This window comes from Hesperophylax consimilis, chromosome 6, assembly GCF_061612785.1.
Source record: "Hesperophylax consimilis isolate HC1 chromosome 6, BYU_Hcon_1.0, whole genome shotgun sequence".
Taxonomy (NCBI): Eukaryota; Metazoa; Arthropoda; class Insecta; order Trichoptera; family Limnephilidae; genus Hesperophylax; species Hesperophylax consimilis.
Window position 1 is genome coordinate 31,776,168 of NC_142841.1, and position 22,319 is coordinate 31,798,486.

The 22,319-nt window shown below is 30.8% G+C and overlaps 1 protein-coding gene across 2 annotated transcripts in view; it reads left to right on the forward strand.

Moving 5' to 3' along the window:
* Positions 1–254: 254 nt before the first annotated feature.
* Positions 255–22,319, forward strand: part of LOC149423202 (uncharacterized) — a 306,624-nt gene continuing 284,559 nt past the window's right edge. For both annotated transcript variants that reach the window (XM_089632914.1, XM_089632913.1), the window contains exon 1: positions 255–367. The gene's annotated coding sequence lies outside the window, so the exon portion shown is untranslated. The remainder of the gene's footprint in view (positions 368–22,319) is intronic.

Below are 22,319 nucleotides of genomic sequence, written 5' to 3' on the forward strand. Positions count from 1 at the left end.
AGTGTTAAATTCCAACCACCAGCAATAAATTCATTTTATACTAAGATTGATTTATTTCACCTTTCATAAATAACTTATTTCAAGTCTTTCCTGAAATACAATAACGGTTTTCTTCCCTTTTATCGCCCGCCGAGAAGCAACAAGTTGATTTTCGTACCTTTGATCTTGTCTTAATACTTGCTTATCTTAATACTCCCCTGAAAGAACCTTTATCTTTAGATTTAACCTGTCTCATCAATGTCAACAAATTTCCAAAAAGAGTCATCGTTTTATCCCTAGTGTTAAAGTTCCATATGAAAAGTGCTTCATAAACTGATACAAAAGGATACAGAGCAGAATCAGTTGGATAATTGAAGATTTTTTGCGGGTAAGAAATTCTTTAAAATATTATATTATTGTTTCCAGGGAACTAGTTTTAAAAATACGGGAATGCTAATAATTATGTACATAAAACGTTTCAAACATTTGTAATTAACGCGAGTTTGATTGTATTTTATAGGCCAAGTATATATAATTTTTGGAAGATTAGCAATAATATATTTTCGGAAAACTTTAACTGTTGTCTTATTGCTCTTAATTCATTCAAAAGTGTGTTTACCGACTGCTAGCAGAAAGTCCTGCCTACCGTGCTTTCAACCACGTCTTAAATTATTTTAGAATGTTTTTAATTAAACGAATTTAAAAATATATATATTACAGCCAAAAATATGTAAAAAAGATTGAAGAAAGATTAAGAACTTGAAAATAATAATGTTGTTTCTGAATTTAAAAAATTAGATCGACAAAAATAGGTCCCTATGGCCGAGTTGGTTGAGGCGTTGTCTTAGTGAGAAAGAGATCCTTAGTTCGAATCCCAGTTGCAACGGTTTACTTTTTAATTTTACTTTGGTATTTTTTTTCACGTTGGGTTTAGATTTATTAGTATTACCTTTTTTTTCAATGACTTTTCACAGTATAGCTACTATTTTCAAATGCACTCTTGAAATCCTAAAATGGAAGCTGCCCTTTACAAAGGTCATGCCTGAAACCTTCATTCGCTTATGGTGTTACCTTTGCTTATAAAATTTAACGTAGACTTAAAATATATTTAAATAAATAAATAAAAATCTTACGCGTATTATTTATTACAAAGGTTTCAATTGTGAATAAAAGTAAAGTTTTAGCAGTAAATAAATTCTTTACAGTCATCTGATGTAGATATGCAATATTTTGAACATACTAAATTGGCTCTATTTTTGTGCTATCAAGGGAAAACTCATACGTCATGTGATCCAATTTCGATTTCCTATTAATTTCTGAAAAATTCAGGGGAGTTATTGAGTGTATGCCAACGATTATAATAATTATTTTATTTGCATGATTATCTCTTCGTATTATGGATGAGTTGGATATGAATTCTTATTGCCTTATCCGCCATACTCAACAGCCATCTCATCAACAGATCACCTGACACTTATTGAAACTTTTCGACAACTTATCATAGGGTAAAATCTTCTACGCACAAGCTGATAACATCAACTTACACAAAACCAAAAAAAAATAAAAATTGTTACTTTTGTGTACTACGATTCGTAAAGTTAATCATTAATTCAAACATAAACTTCGCTTTTCCTTTCCTAAACACGCTCATTAAATAATATAAATATGGATATATTATGAAAACAAATACCAAAATTAATAATGGCATATCCGATTATATGTGTTCCAATTATGCGAACTTAATCTATTTTTTTTCTAATTAACAATAAAAATTGTTAATCTGAGGTCATCCTGTAAGGTCTTGCATATTATCTGGCTATATAGAATAAAAATAAATAATAATATACGTACATTTTAACGCAGCATCACGTTCCTCGGCCATGCATAGTACGGTGACCGGATAAATCATCACTTCTTTAAATAGTTATATAAAGTCATGGAAAGTGATGAAACAAAAACTTTATTAACTGGGTTAAGTAGGTTGGGTTAGGTTAGGTTAAGAAAAATTTTTCATCGTTTCTAATGACTTTATAACACTTTTTAAAGTGTGTTAAATTGTCACTGTGTTGAGTTATCATGGAACCGCATTGTACATATAGTTTTGTGTAAGTGATCGATGAACCGGTGGATGCAATCTGTTAGCCTTAAGTTCAAAATAGTTTGTCTAGTCTATAGTTAGTAATAAAATACATAATTGTAGAAATAAATGATATATTTGTACAGCTCTTTTGAGTAGATTTTTCACGAAAACAGCGCAATACAAATATACAAATATTATTATTCAAGTGGGAAAAAAATAATCGACCAAATTAATTCCTAGCTACCTAATATATAAAAAATAATACTGAGATCTTCAAATTCATCACAAAAGCCTTCAAATGATCAGGGACGGATAAATCATCATTTAATTTTTAGAATTCTGATCTGGCTTGGCATTAATTCATTAGAGTTTAATGAATTATTTCGACGATTTAAAATTGTTTTCAAATCTAATCTCTGCTTTTGTTTTTCGAAGAAATTATCAAAACTAATAACCAAAGATATCTTAGTAAAACTTCAAAAATTTGTAATTAGTTTCCTCAGTACCAACCGTTCTTCTTTTATGTGGAAGTTTTGAAATAATTTTGTGTTCAGCAAATACAGATTTAATTAAATATCGCCATAGAACGTGATGTTACATTGCCTACACACAAATAAGGTGCGAATAATTAATGTTTTCTGCCAAGAGCATAATATAATATGTAGCTGGGTAATACCTTTTAAACGCGATTATAATTTATTTTCGGCTAGTCGTTTGGAGGAATGTTCTGGAAAATTATTTGGACAACCTTATAAAATATATGTAATTAATTGTATTAAGGCGAGGCCATACGTAGTAATGCAAAATCATGTGTTTTTGGTTCGAAAATTTGGTCGCCTAGAAATTTTTTATGAAGGCCTATGAAAACTGCTTTAAAGTTAAAAATCTCCTACTTACGAACCCATTTTCGGTTATGATTTTATTGTATACTTTGGAAAATTAAGTTATTTATAAAAAATTAAATATTTATTCCTGCACATCCATAAAATAAAATAAAAGGCACTTTTTGGCCATGTTTTTTTCTTACATAAATCAAAACAGGCGGATGGTGTTAAGCGGGAATTTAAACCTTATCGCCATCTACGTAAGGGTTGTTATTGATAGCGGCTCAATTTAAAATATTACACGACGTAGTGCATCGCTTTAAGCTAACCACGCTAAAATTTTCGATTTTCGATTTGTCAGTAATTTTAGTTACAATAAGAGGGTGATTTAATTTTTTTTCATGTGTCCATTCAAAATTTAAATGTTTAAAAATGTATGTTAATTTGTAAGAATCAATTTTGAAAAAAGCTTATTTCATTAGCTTTCTAAAGAAGTTTGCAATTTACGTTAAGAAGTTGTTTATTTTTTTGGATTTTATCGCACAGCGGAACCTTCAACCTTTTGACGGAATATCCCTGAGACCTGAGGAGTTAAAAGTTAGCACCCACAGAATACAATTAGTTTGAAATTTTCTCACCGCCATTTAATTTACTCCAGAAATCACGTACTTATCAAATTTCATTTACTTGGAATTCTTTTCTTAACCTCAAAAATTGACTATCCCAATTTATTGAAACCATATTCTAAAATAATTAGAGCATTTTGTCTGAAAAAGAACATGTAAAGGACACTTTGAATTTTTTTGACATTGTTTTTTTCCTTTTTTCGTACAAGTATTTATCATATGGACAAACAATTTTTTTAACCACTAATTTATTTACCAACCGGTTTCGCTTGGCTAAAGCTTCATAATTATGTTAAAAATTTAAATGATTAAAATTTTTAAAACCTTTAATTTTTTTACTATAATAAAGCTTTATTCGAGCGGAACCGATTGGTGAATAAATTTAAATAAAACAGTTTTGAGAAACAAAGGGTTGGATTCATTTAATAATATTCCAAACCACAAAGTGATTGGTTTCTACGGAAATATAAAAGCCTTTAAAATAATTTTTTTTCTTATACACCAGCTACATAAATTGTAGATTCGGGCTATTGTTTTTTTAAAGACTTGTCATTATTTATATATAATATTAATAGTGATGAAATGAAACTGTTACGGTTCCTAATAAGACCAACCTACAAATGAATAATACAAATTACTGACCATCAAAATATGATTGTGTGAGTTTGGGCGCAGTTTTCTAGTATTTACAGTGATTTCCAAAGTCTTTCTGGTTGCGATTCCATGTTATACAAGCTAAGTGAAATGAGTTCTAATTTTCCGATTTAACATTTTGTAGCATTCCTTTCATAAGTATGTGTGAAGTCGCGGTTAGTAACACAAATGATATGTATCGGTACGCTTCACTCAATAACCTGTATTATTTTCTAAAATAAAATAGTTTTTGCCAGTATCCTTCTGCAAGAGACATTATTTATTAAAATAAGCGACAAAACCTATCAAACTTCAAGAAATTTGCACGAGTTTTGATTTCGTTTTTTCTAGGTCAACTCCTGAATAAGGGTGCTAAATCAATTTCACCAAGAAAAATAGGGCAAAAAATCAAATTGTACTGGTAGTAAAACTACTATTCCATTAAAAAGGCGTGGTGTTGACAACTTCGATGTTTTTCGCACTTTATTTGCAATTTCTCGGTTTACAGGAGAGTGAGCTATTTCCAGAATCTCCCCCTGCCTTCCTCCTTTGACCTTTCTCCTTGCTGATTTTAACACCTAGTACCTACTTTGTACTCCAAATAACTATCCACAAACTTCGTTACAAATGTATTTTAATCGGGTTTATTCTGTGCAAATTAAATTTCATTGTTGTTACAACAAATTCCTAGATGCTATAAAACTCTCAAATGGACATGTTTAAAGTGATTAATTTACTCAAACAGACAATTTCTATAAATTTAATGGAGTTAGGATTCGATACAATAAAAAATTGTAATTTGTAATTAACTTAAATAGTAGCGTTTGAATTACTTTAAATGAAAATACGAAGAATTTAAAAATCTGAAAGATTAAAAAAAGTTGATCGGCACAATGTGGTTAAATATTACAATATTTTTGAATAGTTTGAGAAAAATTAATTCTGTGATTGTCCATATATTGTTTACAATTTCTAAACGTTTTCGTTGCAAATTATGCTTTCCTTGTAGTTCCACAGAACCACCCTTCAAGTGCATAAAAATAATTGTGTAGAAAGACAATAAGCATATCATCATAAATAAAATTAATCAATTTGTAGGTTTATAGTGGATGCATATAATCCAGTATTGTCGTACGACAAACTTGTAAATTTGTGATGAACCAATAAATGTGATATTTGTGCATCATTTTCATTCAATTTTCCTTTAAGCCGGTGAACCTTTTTCATTTTCTCTATTTTTATTTATTTTAATAAATTAATCACCTATTCCACAAAAAATGCTTTTACAATGATGTTTACATAATATTTTAAAATTATAAACAATCACTATAACGTATTCTTAGATCATAAAACGCACGGTAAGGTAAATATCTAAAAATACATAGCCAATACTTAATTTTATAAACACGTTCTGGGTAAATTTGTAAAGTGTCTATTTTTATTTGATCTGCCAAAATTTCTACGAAATTTCTAATAAATTTGACCATGTAAAAAGCTTTAAGTCTGTTCTTTCTCACAATTTATTTCCTTTTTCCTGTTTTTCTAAATGAAATAAAGGCGATTTGATATAATAATCTAGCCAGTTTCAACATTATGTCAAATAGGAAAGGAAAAATAGTACTTCATGAATCTACTATTAAGTATGATCTTTTTACTAAAAAAAATGAAATGTAAAGATTATGTTAATTAATTTTTAGTCATAATATGGTACGTTTAAAACCCAAGCCATTTTCTTTCTGGAATAATCAAATATTTTCTCCTTTAAGTCGATGGTATGCTGAGTTATAAAGTTGGAAACAGTCGATTTATTATGCTGAGTCCATATTTCATATCAGCGTAGTTAAGTTTATCGGTACGGAATTAACTATCCTTGAGAAATTCAAATGAACACAAGCTTGATCATTTTCAAAAGCATCTAAAATGCACATTTGAGGTCATTATTATGACCCACCGGTTTCAATAAGCACAAGCATCGTCGGAGTTCAAAATTAAAGTGATTGATTAAAAATTTATTATTGTTTTATTTCATATATGATAGACAAACCTCACTCGTCGAACCCGGGCACCCTCGCTAAGTCAAGTTTGGCTTAGCGACCTATGACAGAGGTTTTGGCTATCTAATAAATAGTTTCCATGACAGCGGTACGCATACCCACCTCCCAAATTGAAAATTTATAATAATTTGAGAATTTCACGTCCAAAAGTATAATAGTTATATGTTTTTGGGGTATTATGCCGTGTTGCGCTACCTCCTTCTTGAGCCCACATTTCAGACAGCATTGCAGTGTCAGATTACACATGTGCCCTGATTATGGATACTGCAATGCTGTCCGAAACGTTGGAAAAGAAGGAGGTAGCGCAACACGGCATAATACTCAATAAAAAATTAATAGAAAATTTGTAATGTTTTGAAAGGAGTCACAAAAGAAGTTACTTGTCAACACGTATTTCTTTCAAGCATTCATTGTATTTATAAAGCGTTAAAAATAATAAAACATTTTGAAAAAAAAATACTAAATCCATATTTTGTGGAGATAATTACTTTAAAATTTGATATTGTCTTCAGAGAAATATCATTTGCGTAATTTTATTCATTAGTCAACAAATATATAACATATGAAATGTGCGATTTATCCATACTACTCAGTGGCCAATTAAAATTAACGGTTGCATGTTGAATACGAATTTCCAATCAGCTAAATTGCTAGAAATTATCTCTCATTATTACACATTTTAGGAATTCTGTTAAAGCATAATATTCAAGCTAACAAGTTTGTGGTTTTCGGCAATAAAATTTTACCACAAATTGCCCAATTTCAAGCGAACGCTCGCTCAACAACCAAAGTTGGTTTAATTTTTGAGAAGATCCTTACTGCAAAGGTACAGTCTTAAAATTCGTGCTGTGGAACAATCTTTATTATTTTATTAAACATTTATAAAACTTCAAATTTGCCCTACCGATTTATATGAACGCAGAAAAATTTCTCATGCCTTATTCTTATAAAATCGTGAACTCTCTTGTTGATTCATAATATCTATTAGAAAAAATTTCTCTTCGTTGAACACAACACCAGATCAAACTATTTATTTAGAATACCACACTGTAAAAACAAATACTTGCAAAACTCTTTAATGGTCCTATTACCTATAAAACTCAAAATGCCTTACGAGATGTAGACATTTTCAATTGTAACTTAACTAACTAACCATCACGCCATTTCCCAGGGGTAAGCAGAGATGACCGTCAAACAACTCGGTCTTGACACACACTTCTTGCCTCATTCACATTCATACATCGTCTCATACATACTCTTCTATTATTCTGACTCATGGACAAGGCCCGACTCGAGTATCTTAAAATAATAAATACAGCTCCTATTTTTTCCCAATATTTTTTACAGATAATATGCACATTTAAAAAAAAAACATATAACAGGTGAGTTAAAGGAACTCACAAAGGCACTGCCTGTACATGGGAAATATATAAAAAAAATATTATTAAATTGGAAAAGAAATTAACTTTTTTAACAAAATAAAATTTTAAAAAATTCAACGATTGTATGAACAGTGCAACAAATCTAAATATTTTAATTTCGGAGGTGGGTTTGGGTGTCGCTGCCCCGGGAACCATTTATTGGATAAACAACAACCCTGCCATATGCCACTCCAAGTGGTTCGATACGTTTCGTGACTTAGCAGTGGTACCCGTATTTTTGGGGTGAGATTTGTCTTGGCAGCGTATGCGTTTGCCCACCTACTGTGTGTCAGTTCAGATCGGGAGAGACTGGTTGAGGGAGACCTATTGACCTCTCCAGCCGGACGCTTTCTCGACCCATTTCTTTGCACCGCAGTGGGGAGGGTTGATTTATATGTCCGTCACTCCTAGACACATTGACCCCCAGATTCCTACCCACCCTTTGCACCTTTTTTCCTTCCAAGAACTTTTCTCCTTCCTTTCCCTAAAAGACCCTCCACACAGCGTCCCCAAAGATGTCATAGACCCTTGGGGATTATGTTTTCTCAGGGCTTCCTGTATGGTACAAATGTAAAAAAAGATTCATTATTTAATGACATTTTACTAGCCATTTTTATTTGTTTTGGCAGATGATTTAGGACGGGTTGTTTCGGAGAATTTGAACAATTCATCAAATTTCAACGTTCATTTTCGGGTTCTGTGAAAGACTTATTCAAGTTCTGTTTTTATATCATTGTAGGCTAGTTGCTTGACAAAACTGAAATAAAAACAGAACTTGAAACAATCTTTCACAGAACTTGAAAATGAACGTTGAAATTTGATGAATTGTTCAGATTCTCCGAAACAACCCGTCCTCGTGTACGTGGACCAGTAAAACTGTTGTGTTTTCATTCATTTCGTATTGATTTGGGAGGTTTAAAATAGATTATTAATTCTAATGCTCATATTATTTCAATTATTTTTGTTTTCAAGTACATATTTTATGGTTTGCGGGATAATTTTTATAAATCCTGCGACAAATATTTTATTAATTCTTTCAAAAGTCCTAAAATTATAACTCGTAATTTTTTCGCGGGTTTGCGCTAGTTATATTAATATTGTTTGAATACTATTTTTAAGTATGTAACTTACTCTCAAAGAAGGGAATGGATTTTAAGGGTGTGTAAATTGACAAAGAACATTGTTGGATACATTATGAAGGATTGCGGTAAAGGATTGCTTTGTAAGACCTTGAAGTTGGCTGGATGCTTAAACGAGATCTTTTGTCCAGCCGATGCACTCATTAATTTAGTTTTAATCAGCAAAAAGCTTTAAGACAATGTTACCAAAGCCTACGTTCAGACAAAGAATTCGAGTGTTCTTCGAAAAACACACGAACGGCGAGATCTTACGTTATGAAAAATAAATAACTTATTTTATTTGGAAATCAAAGTCACAGCTCTTGCGCTTAACAGTTCATAGCTCATGTAAGACTTAAAAATAAAATTGTAAAAAATTATTGTAAAACTGCATTTATACCAACGACTTGTATTTTTGTGAAAATGCTGACATAAGCATCACTTAAGAAAAATATTTTAACAGAATTGCGGTATTTATTTTCACATTTGAAAAACACGTAAATTCATGAGCTGTCTGCCAAAATATCTTGCAAAAAACTTATTCTTACTCATATTTTTTTTTGAAAAAAAAAAACCATCATCAAACCATGATAACGAAATATTACTTCAAACAAATTGTATCAATATTTTGGAATAATTTCATAATATATTTCCTGAACAGCGCAGGAATTAGCTTTCTCACTCCTATATTCAAAAGCGGAGACAAGTCTTTAGTTGAAAATTACAGACCAATATGCATACAATCGTCAATACCAAAAATTTTTGAAAAGTTAATTCTCCAAAAAATATGTTCTTGCATAAAATTTAATATCTCATCATTTCAACATGGTTTTATCTCTGGACGATCTACCTTAACTAACCTTACACTGTATGAACATTTTATCTCTGGTGCTCTTGCTAATAGAGAACAAGTTGATTCAATTTACACGGATTTTAGTAAAGCCTTTGATAAGGTTTGCATTAAAATTCTTATAAATAAATTGTCTAAATTAGGAATAAGTGGTAATTTATTATGTTGGATTAAGAATTATTTATCAAAACGTGTACTAACTGTCTGTATTAAAGAACACTTATCTTACGAATTTGAAGCCACTAGTGGTGTGCCTCAGGGTTCGCACCTTGGTCCAATATTGTTTATACTATTCATAAACGATGTCACTTCCATATTCACTGATGTTAACATATTATTATTTGCCGATGACATGAAAATATATAAAATCATAAAAAATATATACGACTGCTTGTCCCTCCAATCCAATTTTATAAAATTCGTAGAATGGTGTACCATTAACAAACTTACACTTAATATAAAAAAATGTCAAATCATGAGTTTCTTTAGAATTAAAAACCCTATCAAATATAGTTACTCTTTTAACAATCACAGTTTATTGTCAGTACCTGTAATAAGGGACCTTGGAATAACCTTCGACTCTAAACTACTATTTACCAATCACATTGATATAATAACGGGTAAAGCAATGAAAATTCTGGGCTTCATTGTAAGAATTTGTAAGGATTTTAAAAATATCCAAACATTTAAAATACTATATACAACTCTGGTTAGGAGTCATTTAGAATACAATTCCCCCATATGGAACCCTTTCTACAAAAGCCATGCAAACTCCATTGAAAGAATCCAACGCAAATTTCTCAGATCAATTAATTTCAAATTAGGTATTCCTGCGGTTGACATAAACTATGAATCTTTATTACAAAAAATGAGACTCTTATCGTTAAAAGATAGAAGAATACTCAATGATCTTATTTTCTTATTTAAAATAAACAATAACTGGTTTGACTCCCCTGAATTGGTCTCATTAATAAATTACCATGTACCTAGTAGACCGACTCGACTCAAAACACCTTTTCACTGTGACAATACTATGACGAACGCAGAACAAAACTCAACCATCAATCGCTTGCATATTTTAGGCAATGAATATGCTAATATTGATCACGCTGCCGGTAATCTGTCTTCATACAAAAGATGCGTTAAACTAAATTTGTTTGCTAGTACCACGTAAACACATCATGTAAACATAATATGCCTACCAGTACTTCTAAAACTATTAATGCACTTGAAATCATAAGTACTTGTAAAATTTATCATATCGGTTAACATAATCCAGGATTTATTACTTTTTATATTTAAATCATTGTCGGTACCTTGAGATAGGTATCTTATTGGTACATTTTATTGTTTTATTTCAATCTTTAAATTTTTATTTTTATTTATACTTTTTCCTAATAAATTATGGTTTGTACTTTAATACTTTATATTTTAAACTATTCACTTTACAATTTACTTTTATACATTATAGTTTTTATACACTACTTATTACCTTACTTTTTACCTATTTTCTTAAATTTTACTAACATTATACTGTTATTCTTCATGTTGTTGTACTATTATAAGTATGTCAATTATGTTAATGGCACGTGTTGTGCCGTATATGTGTAAATAAATAAATAAATAATTTGGAATAATTTCATAATATATTTCCTGAACAGCGCAGGAATTTACCACAGAAATAATAATACACTCCTTATAATTAGTTCAAGTTCCCACAGTTCATGTAGCCAAAAAAATTCATTGTTCAGTTTAATTAGACACCTACGGATTTATTATGGAGGTAATTAAAACAATACCTACTCATTTTATTTGCACATAAAATTTTCGGGAAGAACAACATATTTTTGCCGTAAAAATCTCGTTTAGGCAGGGTGAATTTTTGGGTGGAGTTTTTTTAAGATCATCAAAATTCTTTCTCTAACCACTTTATTTCGAACGGCGTACTCGCAAAGAAAACATAATTAAATTCAAATGGATATTTTATAAATATAAATTTAAAAATTTAAATAAAAGACAGAAAAAAAAACAAAACAAAGTGATGATTATGAAAACATAATTATAAACTTGAATCTTCATCACATTTGGAGTCGATTCTGTAATATAATTTTTTTGATTTAATCTTTGTTCTGAAGTTGGAATTTTTTTGGTCAAATTAAAAAAAGATCTGTTTAGTGTATTTTAAAATGCGTTGAAGTGCAGACACGGCTTCTAAATTTTTTTGAACCCTTTGGCTGCCGAAAAATGTAAAGAAGAAGTTAAAAAAATAAAATGAAATGCTCAGATCGAAAAAATGGCTTATGTGTGTGGTGAAGATTTACCAGTTTGTTTATGTTTAGGTACTTTATTTTTTTAATAGCCTTTTTGCCACGGTTAAAATATTTAGAATTCAATCCCAGTAGGAAAATCAATTTGTGGTACTTTGATTATAGAACAAATCTGAAGTGTATTACCAAAACCTCCTAGATCACAAGGCCGGGACAGTCATTCAAAGCAGCCTCCTAACTTGTATGAGATTCTGCAAACAAGTTTTTTAAAAAAATTTTATTCAATATTATTATTTCCCGTACAAGTTAAAAGGTTGATTTGATTCAGTGTCCCTTGTGGTCTAGGAGGTTTGGATTAAGCACAGTACACAAATCATAAAATTTATTATGCGAACTTCATATCGAACAGTGAGCAGACTGACACAATATATACAAAGATCAGTTTATTACTGAAAGCGTTTTGAATGTCTTTGATGTTTGACTACTTTTATACTGTGTTATTTGTGCATGCCGCTGGAAAGATAACATTAACATAAAAAAATAAATTATAATTTCGTGAACGAATAATTTTTGTTCCCGACACTTTTGTTTTGTTTTCAGTTGCAAGTTGCAACAAAACCTCAGACGAAACTCTCGCTGAATTACATGTCATATTTCGGTGTTTTGAATACGTTTGTGACTATGTGACATAAAATAGAAGTACCTACTCATAAACTTAACGAATGTTTTTAATAATAAGCATTGGCATATTTTGATAGATTTAAAAAAATGGATTATAATTTTTTTAATGTTTTTTCATGTTTACGAGAAAAAATACAAATCATCTGTTGTTTTTAATTAAAACTTCAGAAAAGCTCGCGAGATCACTTAAATAAAAAATTTACGAAACGAAATTGTAATAATCTAGTTAAAGCCGGCATCGATTCCCTTGTAGTTAATTTTCGTTGGGCTGAGTGAGGGCTTGTCGAAAGGACCTCATTATGGACCTCGTTATATATAATTCTTTTGTCTACTTTTATTAAAATTTCACTTTATTAACCTTTTCCATAAACTTTGTAAAAGACAGACATGTTTTCGAAACATTAATATTCTATCATAAATCTAATGTCGCAAATTAAAATTAAAATAAGATATACTTATCTAAGACACTGTCTAGATTACATTTAATGTTGCGATCATACAAAAAGATAGCAGCCAACAGCGGTGAGAAAATCAAGACAATGTTGGTAACTCTTATTGGTAGTATGATACAGTTGAATACGACCGAAGGAGATAGGGTCCCATTAGCTCAGTTGGTAGAGCGGTGCCCCGGCAAGGCAAGGGTCCTAGGTTTGTGTCCTAGATGTGACCGTATCTTTTTCTGATTTTTCAGTTTAAGTTTAGACTTACCGAATTAAAACTTCGTTTGTGTGAAAGCACTATGAAACAATACATGATTAAAAATCATTTTTTCTTAAAGTAAACCCAGAAGCGCATTAATCTTTTTTTAAGTGCCTGTTGCAATCTACAAATTCATAATTAATCATTTGTTCTCGTACCATTACCAGAGTATTGATATTTTATATCTTTCACACACACACACACACACACACACACACACACACACACACACACACACACACACACACACACACACACTGGTTATTATGTTCGTATAAACAAAGTAATGTTCATATACACTCGTACACTTGCATTATCCTTATATTGACCGGTCAGTGGATGAATTGGCATCGCGTCTGGCTCTCACCCAGTCATCGTGTATTAAGTTCAATTCCTCGGCTGGCATTCAAGCCCTTCATCACGGCACAAGAAACATTTTCCGCTTACTGCAATGGTAGTAAGAGATTTAGAAATATTGTCCGGTTATTTGTAACCCATGAAAATTTGTCTTCCTTAAAAAAAAATCCAACAAAAATTCCCTAATTAGTTACTGCCGTAAAAAATAATTTACTTCGTTACAATGATTAACAATTCTCATATAATCTGAACCTATTTCATACCCGTTTCCAACAATCCCAGAAACACAAATGAGAATATTTTTTATTTTAAAAGTGGAATGAAATGATAAATTATTGCTTTACTGATTAAGTAAAATAATAATGAGATATCTCTCTTACAAACACAAAGAGAAGCATAGCACAAACCATTATTTAATAGAGATTATTTTTCTGTTCCTACGGGAGACTGATCCAATTTAATAAAATAGACTTACAGAATGCCGCCTTCCGTTCGCGGCCGGAATTCTGATTGAAATACTCCCTAATGTTACCCAAAGGGACAAAATACTTATTAATAACTGAAGGACCGTTCGCCCTTTAATACTTTTTTGGTATGCCGAATTTCCTTTATTCCTCATTGTCTTAAAGTTTCAAAATAATATTCACACGTTCGGATTAAATTCATTGGATTAAATTCATCAAACCCTTGCGGTTCCCGTGGTTTTTTTAAAGACTTGTTCATACCAGGTATCAAATTATTTGCTTCTCGAGCTTAATACTTTTATCGATACAGCAGAAGAAGTACAAAATATGATTTTGAGCAGCAAAAACCGTAGAATTTGTGGGTTTTAGCATCTCAAAACGTGCACAGCCTTTCCGGTCTGTTGGTATTTGAATATCAAAAAAGATTATTTCAGATCGTCAAAACCGTTGCTTTGCTTGATTTGAGCGCCATTTTGTTTAATCCAAAAAAAAAAAAAATCTAAGACCCAAGAACAAGCCAAGGTGGGACAAGAATCTGAGACATAAATTTTTTTTTATTATATAAGACCACAGATTTTGGACCCTGATTTCAATATTTTATAATAAGCCATATTCTCAAACTTCAGGTAATTGTTTGGTTTCGGTTGCCTCCTTATTGTACCTTTTTTAAATGTCTGCTCAGAAGATTCTCATTTCTGAGCACAAACTGCCTCCTATTTCATATTATGTTTTAGTTTTAATGTTCTTGTTTTCTCCTGGCCTACTATTATATTTATTCTTTGTTTTGTCATCGCTTTGTATAAACTGTACATTAAGAGTTATATTATTACGTCCGTAGTAAGGCGCGCGGAATAATTTTACTAACATAACCAATTATACTACATTACCGTTTTTAAGTTTGTTATTGTAATGCGCACTTGAAGTGAAATTACACTTAACTGCGCTACATAAATGCTATGATATTATTATTATAAAGAAGTTTCCATCTTTGTGTAAAGGAATGATTTCGACTTTACGAACAAAATTATTATATATCCTTATTATAAATATTTCTGTAAAAGACAACAATTTCGTAATTAAATTTTGACTATCCTACGAGAGGTGAACAAATGATTAATTAATTACAATATTCAAAGGATTTTGGTGAGATTTATAAATCAAATTTACTGAACTTTAAACAAGGGAAGTTCGCGGTCATTAAACATTCGTTGATTATTCTGCTAAAGCCATGAAACAATTCGGGGTTTATAATAGAGATTAAACTTTTTGTTTAGTATCCTCTTTGGACAAAGAACCGAACGCGAATTGTTTTCCGATAATTAACAAAAATATCCGACAAACTTTGAGACGTTTCCATACAAAGAGATAAGGTCACAGTTAATAACTTATCGATTTTCAGTGTTGACTTCGATAACCTTTGGTTTACTTGATCCTGTCACCTTTAATATCTCAGGCTTCCCCAATAATGTTTTCTTGGGGTGCGTTTATCGACCGGTGTCACAGAAACCCTAATATTTCTCTTGATGTATTTATGAAATCACGTTGGATATCAAATAGTGTAGTTAATATTTAAACTTAACAAAATTATGTGATTTAATTAACATTCATTAAATTATTTACCAAAATACAATCGTAATTATTATTCAATTATCCCTGGATTTTTTTATTAATTTAACTTACTTTATAATAAAATTTAACTTAAAGTCCCATTGAGCCTTTGAAATTCCCATAGCCACGGCGATATTTAACCCTACAGGCCTCTGGCATATTGACAGTTTTATTTCTTAAAATTGCTCTCAGACAATCGTTGAATTTGTGTGTATTTCCTCTTCTCAATAAAATGAAATAAATTGAAAGTATCCGAAAACACAAAACTAGTTTTGAAAGGCGACGAAACACCCCTTCAAATTTTATTATTAAAAATATTATTTTTTATTTTTTCATAAATTAAACTTAAAAAGTTTTAAAAATGGCTTACCTTGAACTAAACTGGCTAAAATGGCTCAACACTGAACTAAAATTACTGACAAAAAAGCATATTTTTTATTAGAAAAGTGTATTATAAACATTACTGCTACTTCGCTTTTTGTCTCTATAAAAAAAATTCGCAAAATTTAAGCTTCTTCATTTCAAAATAAAGCTTGGTATTTTTTTTTTCTAACATCTTTTAGTTAATATTTCTAACTACTCGTATGACGGTAAGGGAGATACAAAGATTTCTATGAGCCCACAAGTCTCAGTACAGGTAAAGTCACAAGGAATAAATCCATAATTGGTTTTATTTTGGCTATATAAAACTTATGTTCAAACTGAAATGAATGTAAACTGTCGATTTCCCGAAAAGGAATAAATAAATAATGGTTGGACTATTTGTAAAGCGCCTTTTCGTTAAAAAATCACCTCCATATGGGCTGTTGCGAAAAGCGAACAAATAGACTCTACCGTTATTAGCTGTTTGTTTCCAATTAGAACAAATGAGCCTGATGAACTAATATGAGTGAGGGAGATGTGTGATAATGATTTTATTTTTCCTTTGAGGGAAGCAGACATACGAATAATAATAATAACAATAATTGGATGACTTGTATAGCTCCGTTTTTGTGCAAAATCACCTCAAGGGCGCTGTACAAACTTATAATACATTTCTACAGTGATCTATGTTATAACTTAACTATTTATGGAGAAAATATACAGTAAAATACTTACCTGGTAGGTCACTTGAGATTAACACTTAATTAACATTATCCAATTGTTTATTGGCGAAATTTAGATACAGGATTTAGGACTTAATTGAAAAATTGAATATAACTGGACTTTCTCTTAGGAATGCTATATTCAATTTAAGGGTACGACAGCTTAAAAAGGTAAGTTTTTAGTTAAGACCTGAATTCTGTTGGACTTGTTATGGATCTTAGTTCCGGAGGGAGTTTATTCCAAGCTTTCGGCCCAGATACTCCGAAAGCGCGATCACCAAACTTAGTATTTGGCTTGCGCTTAGGTTCTATCAGTCTGCCTACAGCTGATGATGTTGCTGATCTAAGAGTTGACTGCCTCAGACCAGTGTTTTCCGGGACGCATAGTTCAGAGATGTAGGGTGGGGCCATTTCATTGATGGATTTAAACACCATCCAGCACAGTTTGTACTGGATTCTTTCAGGGCACTTGAGCCAGTGAAGGTTACGAAGGTGTTCTGAAATGTGCGAATATTTTGAAACCCCGGTTATGAGCCGTGCTGCTACATTAAACACTGATTGAAGTTTGTCAATTTGATATTTTGGAAGGCTGGCATAAATGCCGTTGCAGTAATCGAGACGTGAGACTACGTATGAGTTGATAAGTAGTTTATCGAACATCGTTTATCTCTATTATTTAGTTTACAAGAAATATCTGCAGCATTATTGTGATAAATAAAATACGTCTTATGTTTTTTTGTGCCGTTAAATTATATTTTCTTATTTTACTTATTTAACCTATCACCCTTACTTTCGATTTTTCCCATAACACTGAGAATATCAATCGATTAGGATGAAACTGAAAATCTATTGCATCACATAATATATCTTGAATGGTTAGCTATGGCATCATTAAGTTGCACGGCTTTCCTCTATCAATAAGTTCAAGGAAAATACGAGTATTTTCATGACGAATTGTGATTTTTATTTTAGCTTTACGAATCCATCAGTCTCCAAAATATGAAAAGTCGCCATACAATTTGCCCCGTGATTTTAAACTGTTGAATAAAAATAAACCTCTTGTTTATAAGTTATATGTAATTATGTAAATCTCTGTTTTTTAGTTATTTTAACCAGCATTATCTCAAAATAAGGGTTCTTCTGGAAAACAATGACAGGTATAATAAAAAAATATATTGGAGGGAAGTTCTTTTTCTTATATCAAACGCGGAAAGGTTCTAGTACTTCCATAAATCTGAAAATTGATTGAAGACAAATGAAACCTGCTACATAATATTCCTTTCGTTCCTTAAATAAATTTGATGCGATATTAATATAATTCCAGAATTCGTTCATTCACGATGAAAATCGATCCCAAATTTTTTGTTATAACCCTTCGTATAAAATACGTTTTCCATTTCGCCAAGCGGAAAACCGTTTTCAAGTGATTTTTATTTTGGGAGGTTGCCTAAATCCTGAACATATTACCACATATGTCAATATTGTTGTGTTGGCAAGTGATTCGGAATAACAAATTGTGTTTTGGAAAAGTGGTTTCAGATGAACTTGAAGAAATTATTATTATTCCGTTCATTTTTTATCTGATTTGATAAAATTATTAACATTTATTATTGACCTATCATTAAAATATCTTGACACGATGTATTAAATGTTGGTTGATTAGTAGCCAAGTGGACAGTGGAATGGGTTCTTACCCAGGTTTCATGGGTTTAATTTTAATGGGTCCTCTATCATTGTCGAAGCAACTGTTTCCACTTGTAATAGCAAAAGTAATAGGAAATAAAACACTGTTGGGTTATTCGTAATTCGGAAAATTTTCTTTTTCTATCGTGACATATATTTATTCTTGTCTATTTTTATTAAGTAAACGAACTATTTACAACCTTTCAAATAAAAAATCCTTTGTAATTCTTACAAAACGGTACATTATATGTAAATACGCAAACATAAATAAGCGTACAATAAATCATGAAATTCGTAATGTTCATTACAAAAAACAGTTACTTGATTTATTCTAATCATTTATATTTTTAATGTAGCTTCATCCTTGTGCTTGGGATAGCTACATTATCTGTGCCCTCTATAATATTATTTTAACTAACTAAACATACACATAACTCAAGAGATAATTCGCATTATTGGCGTACAAATACTTAAAAATGCATTTATAATATTCCACTATTTCGTTTTTTTAACATTTACTTCGCACAGGAGGGCCTGAGGAAAATTATTTCCCTCAGGGACTATGTCATCTTTGGGGATGCTGTGTGGGGGTCTTTTTGGTGGGAGGAATGGCTGTTGATTGTTGAGTTGTAAAAACGGACGGTTCTCGTGTGATTAATGTCAACCATTTACTGTTGACATTAATTAATGTTAAATGTTGCGTGTTTCCCGACTATGCACCAGGGCCAAAGGGATCAATGACTCTAGTTCCTTGGAGCATCTTCCATTGAAATACCGGTAGATCATGAACAACATTCCCAACTAGCGCATATTGTTATGTTTAGAATTTTTAAGCTCACTAGGACAAGCCTGTGTTGAGGTTAATAATTTTACTAAATAATAAAAATAACACAAAGATTATTATATATTGTTAGAAAATATTGTTACATTAAGGTTTCTACATATTGGGTACCTACTGAGATAATTCCAACCAATTTATTATAATATAATGTAGTAAACATGTATGGCGACCATGCATTCAATAACATAACTTAATATTGTAACTTTATTATAATTTATATAAATTAAAATATAATGTGAGAATACAAGTAAATTTTTATTTTGACAACATTTACAAATATTTTCTAGCTTTTTAAGCGCTCTCGATTATTAATTTTTCACAGAAATGGCCTTTTGAAGATAAGCCGACATTTTTTTAATAATGAATAGATTTTATATTAATAAACCTAAACGAAACACGAAACAGTACAAGACACAGAAAAATAAAAAAATAGATGTAAAATGATCTAACCCAGCATCTGTGTCTTACCGGGACAACGTCTTTAACCACTCGACCATTGGGACGTAATTATTATTAAGAATTCACAATATCATCTTGCAATTAATTTTTCCCATATTTTGGGATTTTTCCCATATTTTTAGCAGCCTTCTTTTTGGCAGCTTATTTTTGAATTATTACAAAGTTCTAAAATTTTATTACTGAGTACTATATAGATTATTTGTAACATATTTAGTGTCTCGGATAGTGTCTGCGATGTTCATTTACATGGAAAATCTTGTTCAATGATATATAACATTTAAAAAAGTAATTAAAGAAAAAGTTGTTAGAGTAAAAAAATGTTGTTTATAAATTAAAATTAAAATTATTCACATTCGGTTCCGATCTAAGTAAAGTCAAAATCAAGAATATTCGGACTATTAACACTGCAGTTCGATACAAAGTGGTACATTTTGTGTTAAGGCCAAACCTCTTTCAGAGTTTTCACAAGCACAAGGCTCGTCTTAGGTCAGCATTTCTTTTGTTTCATTTTGTAGGTATTCGTAAATCATAGATCCATACTAGTGCATTTTACCTTTCATGACATTATTTGTAACACGGAGAAAAATAAGTATTGCTAATTCATAGACTCACTTCCAATTATTAGTAATCCCTTATTTTTTTATAAAATAATAATAAGACTTATTTATAAAAAAATATAATAAACAGTAATTGTTGATTGAAGTACTAGTACATATTGAATTATTTGGCGGGTTGGAAATTAGCCGACGTGGCTCAGAGCGTCTGACCGGACATCAGGAGGCGCGGTTTCAATTCCCGTCGGCGTAATTTATTTTAGATATTACAGGAGACTAATTATTGTTTTAATAATGTACTAATTTTGTAATCCGGTTAAAAACGGGATTGCATTCCTTTTTCTGATAAACAGGTATTCATGCACCTGTGTGTTGTATTGATAATATTTAACAATGTTATTTTTATTTGACATTGTTAGGATTTTTATGAACACGTTTTCCGACATCAAGTTTATCAGGAAACCTATCAATTCATTTGTTAAGGGCCTGCAATCCCGTTATTAACCAAATAACGTATAAGTTTAAGACATTCTTAACAAATTAGCAATACTCATTTTCTCCCTGAATTATCCATTTCTTAACACAATATTACCTGCTATTTTTTATTGATTGGATTTGCTTGACATTTTATCTTAAATAAGAACAACGAATAGAATTTTTCCTTAAAATTGTTAAAATTATGTTATTATCATTTTAAATATAGCATCTCAGATAATGACTGATGATCTGCAATCAAATGATGAGCATCAAAGTCTCAAACCAATCGCAGTTTCAATTTCAGTTCAGTTTCAAGTCTCAAACCAATTTCAGTTTTCAGTCAATAACTCTTTATAGTATAATTTCTAACAACACCTCCATTGGTATAGGTATTAATATTACAAAGCGTTAATGTATAAAGTTATTAAAATAATACGATCTGATACTACAAAAGTATTTTATATTGCACACATGCGAGTATCCCAGAAAACGTCCAACTGCTGATACAACACTAAGAGCTCAAAACCATCTGAGACAAACCTAGGTATGTATTTTGCGGTTCCATGATAACTCAACACAGTGACAATTCAACACACCTTTTACAAGTGATATAAAGTCGTAAGAAACGATGAAAAAAAAATTTAAACCTAACCTAACCTAACCTAAGTTTTTATTTCATCAATTTAGATGACTTTATATAACTTTTTTAATATGTGATGAAAATACTTCGTCGAAAACAGCTACACTTGGGTTGATAAAGAAATCAAAAAAAAATCTATGCCAATTTAATTACAAATTAACGATTACTAATGCTTCCGAAATATCAAACATTTTTTTTGTGCTACGACAAGGATTTAACTAATATTGTGAATTTTCCCTTCCTCTTTAACAAATACAACCTTATTTTATTAATTGTAAGGAAAAATCTTTTATTTAATTTGATTAAAGCGTTAATTTGTTTATTATTACAGTGGAACATATTTTTTAATAAAAGAAAACACGTTTTCCGGTGCTTAATATCAATCTCCGCCTCCCGTTTTCCCGGTAAGAACAACAAGCGACAACCGTTTTCCCAGCACCTGGAAAATTAATACAAATGTCGCTTTACGTTAAAAACCTTTCATAAGTTTCACAAAAACCTTTTGTTTCCCGTGTTATTTCACCTGAAATATTTTATACAATATGAATTTTCGTTTGTGAAACCATTTCTGTGAATTATATCTTACCTTTGGGTTACTAAAAAATGACGATGATTTATTTATTATTTCTTTTGACAAAATATAATGATTACTAGTTTTGTCATAAATGTAACAACATTTCAATGTCCATTTATTCAGGGGGGGAAGACAGAGAGGATGGAACGCTAAATAGTCTTAGTACAGCCGTATTTGATGATTCCATCTAAATAGCTAGGTCCTTCTCAAACTTCACAACAAGAGTTTAAAAAGAAGAAGAAAATGGTTTGAAAGGGAGATATTTAAATACGAATGTTAGAGGGAGTACCCAAATAAGTAAATTTTAATGGCATTGTACAAAGGTAGACAAATTAAATTATTTTT